This window comes from Clinocottus analis, unplaced genomic scaffold (genome assembly GCF_023055335.1).
Source record: "Clinocottus analis isolate CAN_PGR_092001 unplaced genomic scaffold, fCliAna1.0.p SCAF_12, whole genome shotgun sequence".
NCBI lineage: Eukaryota > Metazoa > Chordata > Actinopteri > Perciformes > Cottidae > Clinocottus > Clinocottus analis.
The window spans coordinates 7,252,196-7,260,339 of record NW_027175843.1 but is presented as its reverse complement, the minus strand read 5'-3'; positions in this window follow the sequence as shown (position 1 = coordinate 7,260,339).

Genomic DNA, 8,144 nt, shown 5'->3' with positions numbered 1-8,144 from the left:
GACACTCCTTGATCATTGTTCGCTTAATATTTAGTTAGCTAGCATTGAAACATAAGCCGACCCTTAGTTCTTATCTCAGTGTGTGAGTAATGCTTTGGGATGAACGCAAATCTTCCACATATTTAAATCTTGAGCTTATGGATCTTCACCAGTTTGATCTGTCTAGAATTAATATGCGTCTGTCCTCTTGTGTTTTACAATGTTGCACATACAATTTGTATATATATACATACATACATACACACACACACACACACACACACACACACACACACACACACACACACACAGTGTGTGTGTGTGTTTTATTAAAGCAAGCCTATCTAACCATTGCTATATTGTGGCTGCAAAGCCCCCAGACACGGTGCTGGCTTGTGAAGGGATGTTGGCCACAATCAACATCTCAGGATTGCATAACAGACTTTGACTTAAACTTTTATAGGAGTGCCATCTTTTATAGGAATGAATAGGGCGCCATCTTGTTCTCCAGTTCCATGAATACATCAATGGCTTACACTAGGTATGTAACTAAATGTAGGTACTGTCAGTTAATATTCGCAAAAAACAAGGTATCATTGGAGGCTCCGGTATCTCCTCCCAGGGCGCAGGAGACTGAAGAGACCGTGTGAGGGGTGGCAGGAGTCGCTCACAATCGTAATCACTTTGCGGGTTAGGCAGGTGTCATATATGTCATGCAGGGAGGTGAAGGGATGGGAGGGTAAGGCACCAATGATCCTTCCAGCTGCAGTCACCATGCGCTGGAGGGCTTTCCTGCTGTAGTCTGTGCAGCTTCCGCCCCACACAGTGATGCAGTTGGTCAGGAAACTCTCGATGGTGCCACGGTAGAAGGTGCACATGATGGATGGGGGTCTTCCTGCTTTCCTCAGTTTTCGGAGGAAGTAGAGGCGCCTCTGTGCTTTCTTTGCCATTGATGTCGTGTTGGCCGTCCACGAGAGGTCCTCACTGATGTGCACAGGGCTCTCAAGTGTCACGCATTGAGCGTGACTGTCACTCATATCGGTCTTAAGTCACGCCCTCCCGCCACACATCGTATTCCTCATGCTGAAAAAAAACTCCGGGCTATTTAATGTGCCGCAGCGCGCAGACATGACCTGGTCGCGCTGCCCTCACCACGGAGGAATCCAGCACGTCTCCCCCGAGTTCTGCCGTGAGAGGCCACTCATCAGCCAATCAAAAGAAAAAAAGCGAAGGGCTATATGTCACTCTTGTCTGGCTTCAAAATTTGAGAGCCCAGTGTCCACCCCCAGGAATTTGGTGCAGCTGACTCGCTCAATGTCTGCACCGTTGATGTTCAGTGGTGGGTGTGGAGTGTTTCCGGAAGTCAACAACAATGCTCTTGTTGTTGAGCAGGAGGTTGTTTTCTCCGCACCGCGTGGTCAGAAGGTTGACCTCCTTCCTGGAGTGGGCCTCATCATCGGAGTTGTGTCATCTGCAAACTTGACCATGTGATTGATGATGTAGGTGGTTTTGCAATTGTGAGTCAGTAAGTTGAAGAGCAGTGGACTGAGCAAACGACCCTGAGGGGCCCCGTTCTCAGTGTGATGCTGCTTCTTTCAATTCAAGGTACTTTCAAGAGGCCAAGGTTTATTAATGTCATTTAACAATACAGAGAGCATGCCGATGTGTCACTTAAAGAAATGACTCAGTCTGCATGTATCCAACTTCATTTATTGTTGTATTCATTGGAATAATTCAAATTTAGAGCACAGAAGTAGGATGCAAATACATCAAGCGACAGTTAAAATTTGATTATGAAACTGTATTTTGCATTGGACCATTGGAGAAAAGCATTAGAGGTCACATCCAAGGTACTGGGATGAAACATGATTTTTACAAACTATCCAATGCTGCTTTGAGTAGTCGGTTTGCCGTCACATAGGAGTTTGTGTGAGGCGAGCTATGCTGTGGAATGACAGACTGCAGGTGGAGGAAAGAGGTGTGCAGATAAATCAGCCAAATGAAGATTTATATCCAAAAATAAGAAATCACCATCTCAAACAAATAAACAAAAATGGCACATCTGTTATAATTAGCATAAGCAACATCTGGATTTTTTATTTTTTGTATTCCAAAAAAAAAAAGACTTCCGTCAATCACCTATAAGACATTTCAAAGCCAGCCGTCGTTCCCTGTGACTGACAGCTACCTGACGGCTCCTGAATCCTGCCGCCGTTGGTAGCTCCGCTTTTTTGGTATTTCCAACAAACACTGGGACTCGTGTAAAGCTACTGTTGCCCTCAGGTGTCGTCTGTAGGAGTGCGTACATGTGTGCGCATGTCCACATGCTGATTTTAAACACCTTCAGCTGTGACTTTATGGGGGTAGGATAGGTTACAGATAATAGCCCAAATCTAGAAGAAAAACACAACGTAACTCAGAGAAAATCTGACTACACATTGCCAAGACCACTTCAGTACGGGTCCAATTTCCCTCTTAAAAGGTTTCCCATCTCGTCAGCTGCCAGAGAAATTAGGAGCACATTCTGTAGCAGTGTGATGTGCATGACGATGAGGGAAAGGGAAAGGGTGTATCTTACTGAGCATGTTCTTTCATTTCCGTGGCTTTGAACAGAATTTGCAGCATTTCTTCTTCTTCTTTTCTCTCATTTTTCCTGCCACGATCCAGACTAATAAAGCAGCAACACCTTTATTACACTCTAAATTTAAACTCCTGCCAGTCGGCAGGTTTGATATGCTGCAGGCTTTTGGGCAGCACTGATGTCTCACCTTTGTACTTCAAGCATGCGTCTGCTGTCTGGAAGCTGCAGGGCTGGGAGACGATCCAGGCCTGCCGCGCTCTCAGAAGCCGACTGAAGATGGATGCACCCGTCAGCTCGAGTCCAGTGCCCACATGTAAACAATGAGGCTTCTCTTTCATCTCTCCGTCCCTTCTTTCTTTCTGTCCCTTCTTTCCACCGCCGCCATGCTGCTCCCTCCCTCTCTCCTCCTCCTAAACTGTCCTCTGGCAGACTGGCGGGGGGTGGAATGAGAGAAGAGTGGAGAGGAAAGAGTAGAGAAGGCCAAACCTCACCTGAAGCCAGGAAGCTCGCCAGAATTTTTTACGGCACAGAAAATGTGGAGGGAAATGGGCAACCTATGAAGGCCTTTCCTTTGACTGAAACCAATTTTGAGAACTTCAAAAGTGAGGATGCAGTGGAAGGAGGGCATAGATTGGAAGGTTTGGGGTGGTGGAAAATATTAGTAGAAAATACATTTACTCAAGCATTGGGTTTGAGGTCCCTGTATTTCCATTTTACAACACATTTTTACAACAATGTACAATATACTTGCATTTCAAGTATATTGTATATTATCGTAAGAATGTGTTGTATAAATCAGGATGTGGAAAAAATCCCTATGTAAGAACCTTCAGAATATAGAGAGGAATGAAACTAGAGCTATTGAAGTGCAGATTTCTGACTCAGTCTGAGAAAACTTTCTTTAAAGAAATGTCTTTTAAAACTGCCTACATTTTGAAAACTACATATTTTTTACTGGTTATTAATTATTTAACTAATTTATAACAGTATGAAACTGTTGATTACTTACATTAAGACAATTAAATTGTGTTCTGGCTCGTTCCAGAGATGGGTTAGGCTTCTGCCAGAGGGGAGGGCAATCATGCATTTCTGATTTTTAATTAATGTAAATGATTGCCGCGCTCTCTGCTCCGTCTGCCTCTTTTATCAATCAATCACGATAAGACTTTAACTGCTTTGTGTGAGTCACTGTGTCCTCCAGAGAAACATTTAAGAGAATGCGGGGAAGAGATAGTGCTCGTCACTGAACAGGTTTGGCAATGGAAGACGAGCGGCGTTTAGTCCTCGTGCTCCATATGAAGCAGGGAATTAACATTATCAGATTAATTAAGTTTCCACGCCGGGGTTTGGACAGAACAGTGTTGGAGATAAAAATACACATGCGCGTGTTGGAAGACTGTGTGTGTTGCGAGGCCTGGACTACATGAAAATCCAGCTGTGATGTGCTTGAGAACATACACACAGTATCGCCCCGGGAGTATTCTTTTTCAACGTGACTTCATTTGAGAAAAGCTGGCGATATTATTCCTGGCCGTGTCTATATTGGGAAATAGCGCTTGCGGCATGTCATTAGTTACGGCACGGCACACCACAAAATCAACCTAGCTTCCCTCTAAGTTTCCATGGCAATCGCCATGCCAACAAAAAAGACAGAAATCCTGTCGCTTTAACACACACAATTCATCACTTGAGATTCCAGGAGAGTCTCGCTTTGATGACAACAAAACTTCACCAACCTCTTAGCGCGGCCCTGAAAGGCTGACCTTTAACTTCACATTTTGAAGCGGGGCCCGGGGTCACGCCTTGACCCCTCACGGGTCAGGGATGAATGAGGTGTGACAACGAGCCAAAGCAGGAGGGCAGGAAGGCGGGGCGGCAGCAGAGACAGCATGCTTTCTGTCCGCTGTGACAGTCTGAGGGGAGGAGGATGGAAGTTGCATACACTCTTTAAAGTATGTCAACTAAGTCGATTATTTTCCTTGGAAATAGTAGTTTGACAAAACAATTCAACCTACTCTTTCCAGAGCTGTCACCTGTGTACCGTTATCATCAGCGGATATGGTTTGCTAGTAGCTGTTATGGTTTCATCCATTTTTCGGATCTTTCATCCATGATGGCAAACAGTTTCAACATTTCACACAATGGTACTTAAGCTCAGAGGTGACAATCTCCCTGAGAATGAATGATAACAGGTCAATACAAATATTGGCCAATAGATGAGATGTTGATAACTCCTAAATGTATATGTTTCGGCCCAAAAAAAATCCCTATCCGTCACGCTGTAGTTGTAGAATTGTAAATACCTACAGTGTGCTTATGTGCTGTTAAAAATCCTGGATTAGTTTTTCCATTAGAACATATTTAATGTGGAGGACACCACAGTTCAGGCTTTAAATTTTTAACACGTAGTGTTGAATGTGTTTCCGAGAAGAAAACCAAAGATAGGTTCTCTAGAAGAAATTGGTAAGAATGAATGTCCAATATTGAAAGACAACTGGTACTAGCATGTTCGCTTGTCTCACAAGCACGACTGATTTCTTATGGTTCTCAATACTTTTCACATCAATAGCAGCAGCTTTTTGCATTTTGGTTTCACCCACCTGTGTATGTGAACCACAGCTACTTAAAGCAGCCACGTCGAGAGCGTCCCTCCATTATGATTGAGTGATCACGAGGTATGAAGCCGTTTTTTATTCGGTGTGACTCCCTCATGATCGCGTGAGTTCACAAACAGCCTGCTGCATGTCTGAATGATGGCTCCACAAATGCAGAGCGTCAGCATGTCACCTGACAAGGCAATACACCTACAGTAGAGTCTTGAATTACCAGAGGCATTTCAATTATGCCGCATTGTTTCTTGTAGCTACTGTGTTCCACGTATGGTTGCTGGACAGGAATGTCTGAGAGTCTCCCTGACAGAGAAATATGTATCACCGCTGGTTTGTAGAGTGTGAGAATGTGTGGAGACAGAATGAGCTGGGACAGAATGAGCCGGGACAAAGTGACGTGTTCAAACAGATGAGCCTGGAGAAATTTAAGAAAAGGAATAAAAAAAAATAATTCAATTTTAAGGATTTCAAATATACATGACGTTTTGCCCTGACTGACCCCCTCTGTTTTATAGCCCAACCAGAAATGGCCTTCTGTCTTCATTTGGTTAATACTGTCTCTCTTCCTTTTTTCTCTTCCTTCAATATCTTTAACACCAAAACCAACCCACCTACACAAACACACTTACTTGTAAACACTTGCAGACAACAATAAGAAAATGTCATCCTTCTGTTTTGTTTGTTTGATTAGGTTCCTGTTGCTGCTTACACTTTGCTTTCATTTAGTTTGGCTCTAGTTCTCCGTCTCGTATTATGTGTTTTTTTATGTTGTTTCTTTGCACTAAAAGCAAAAAAAGATGAGATGGGCAGAAAGACGTTGAGATCAACAGCAGAAGTTGATTTGTGAAAGAGAAAGGGAAACAGACATGCTGCACAGTATAGTAGCATGCAAACCATTATGTAGCCGACTACGTGACGATGACATCATGTTGTGATAGTATGCAATGCCCTTAACAATCATGCAACACCCCAGCAGTTGGTGTTGGCAGGAGGAGATTACTGTCAGTGCAGGAGGAAACCATTTTCTAATCATGTGGTACGCACCAAAGTTTTGTTTATACACACACACGTCTAATCTCAGCGATGAAGGAATCTTTCGCCAGACATCAGATCCCACGATGCAACATAACCAGAGCCATACGGACTGCTTGAAGAGCTATTAGAAAGAATTAGCCTGCCGATAGACTGATGAATGGCCTGGTGGAATTGCAGATAACCACTGTCCACCGCTTGGAGGACTGGATCCTGGTGTACTCTACCTACCACGGTTCTTATGGAACCATGGTCATGGTAGTTTGTGCAGGATGTAATCTATAAACTAATGATAACCGCGTTAGAACCCCTGATTGAAAGGCTGCATCCCGATGTCTCCCCTGCTCTTGCTGAAGTTGATGGCCATATTCCCCTGAAGTCAGCAAGTGTTGAGGGCCAGCCAAATCCACCAGCATGTCCTCCACACCAAGTCTGAAGTCCACTCTGTGTGGTCTTTCACAAAGTCTGTTTGGGATTATCCATCATGCAAGCAAGATGGGTGTGATGATGCAATAAAAACAGTATGATAATAATATAAATAGCAATCAAAGTAAGCGTAAGGATTGAAATATGTGCATTTTAACCTTTATTTCCGTTCGATTTTTATCCTTGATGACTCATCTGGTCATAGAAGCACGAACCCACAGGCTCTAGTAAAGTTAAATTATAACAAATGCAATACAATGTGTTTTATAGAACCAGCGTCCCTGTTCCCCGTCACAGCAGCATTCAAGACCAGTAGAGTTTCGGGTGGAGGTGAAGTAAATCTGCAATAATTATTGGTGTTAATTTTGGTGACCTGCAAATATGTCCCGTTGACCAAATACATGGCACCTTGAAGGTGTTGATATGTGAGGTCTGTCCTGCTGAACACGGTGCAAACTGTTTTTATAAACTAGATATTGCAGTGAAAACTGTTGACTCTCATATCTTTGCGTTAGCTGACATGTTTGGGCCACATGCCACAGTTTCTTCACTGACACTAAAAGGCAGACAGAGGATTGACAGCCTGTGGATGGCCCATAATATAATAACACTAAATTATAGTAGAAGCAACTCAAACCAATGAACGAGCAGCCATGACTGAAAGCGGGTGTTGGTGAAGAAATGGCAGTCAGTTGATTCTCCGGTCGCAGGTCCAGGATCACTCGAGGGAATCCAAATCAAACAGAGCTGTTCTGCTACAGCAGGCAGCTACAACCTCAAGTAGACACGTTATTTTCTTTTGATATGATGCGTCTGACATTGTTGATCATCTTCAGGCAAACAACCTAACCATACAGAAGTTATATAACCATCACCGAATTCCGCTGGGAACGACACTATATGCTTCAAGTTGTCTTTTTTTTCTGTGCCTGACCTAAAAAACAAGATTTTGAAAGTCCTTTAACAGTAAAAATCTGTGTTCTGTGATATATTCTTCACAGAGAAGTTTCACTTATTTATTCCTATTGATTCTTGAAACTTTGGGGAGGTTTCACTGCTTAGAAATCCTGCAAACTGCATCTGTAATTCGAAAAAAAAAAATGTATTTTTAGTTCTGATTTCATCATTAGCATTAATGTAGGCTATTCCATGCATCTTCACCAGGCTGATTTCCATCTCACAGACAACACAGACAGCCACATGTGTTGTCACATGACCTCACAAAGGAGAAAGGATGGATCAACAACACTTATTTGATGACATAGCTCTACACAAATATGGCATAAACAATGGTAAATATATCACACACACAATTGAATGGTTTTTATAGCATGAGTCAGTGGTACGGTACGATGGTTCACGCTATACGTTTTTCCTGAGGCTTTTCTGAAATTTGTATTCTTCGCATTGAAAGCACCCCATATTGACACGTTTCCTCGCTCTGCCACAGCCTGCCCCTCATTCAGAGCAAGAACTTTATTATCTTTACCTTCACAGATATTGTGTTCCATACCAAC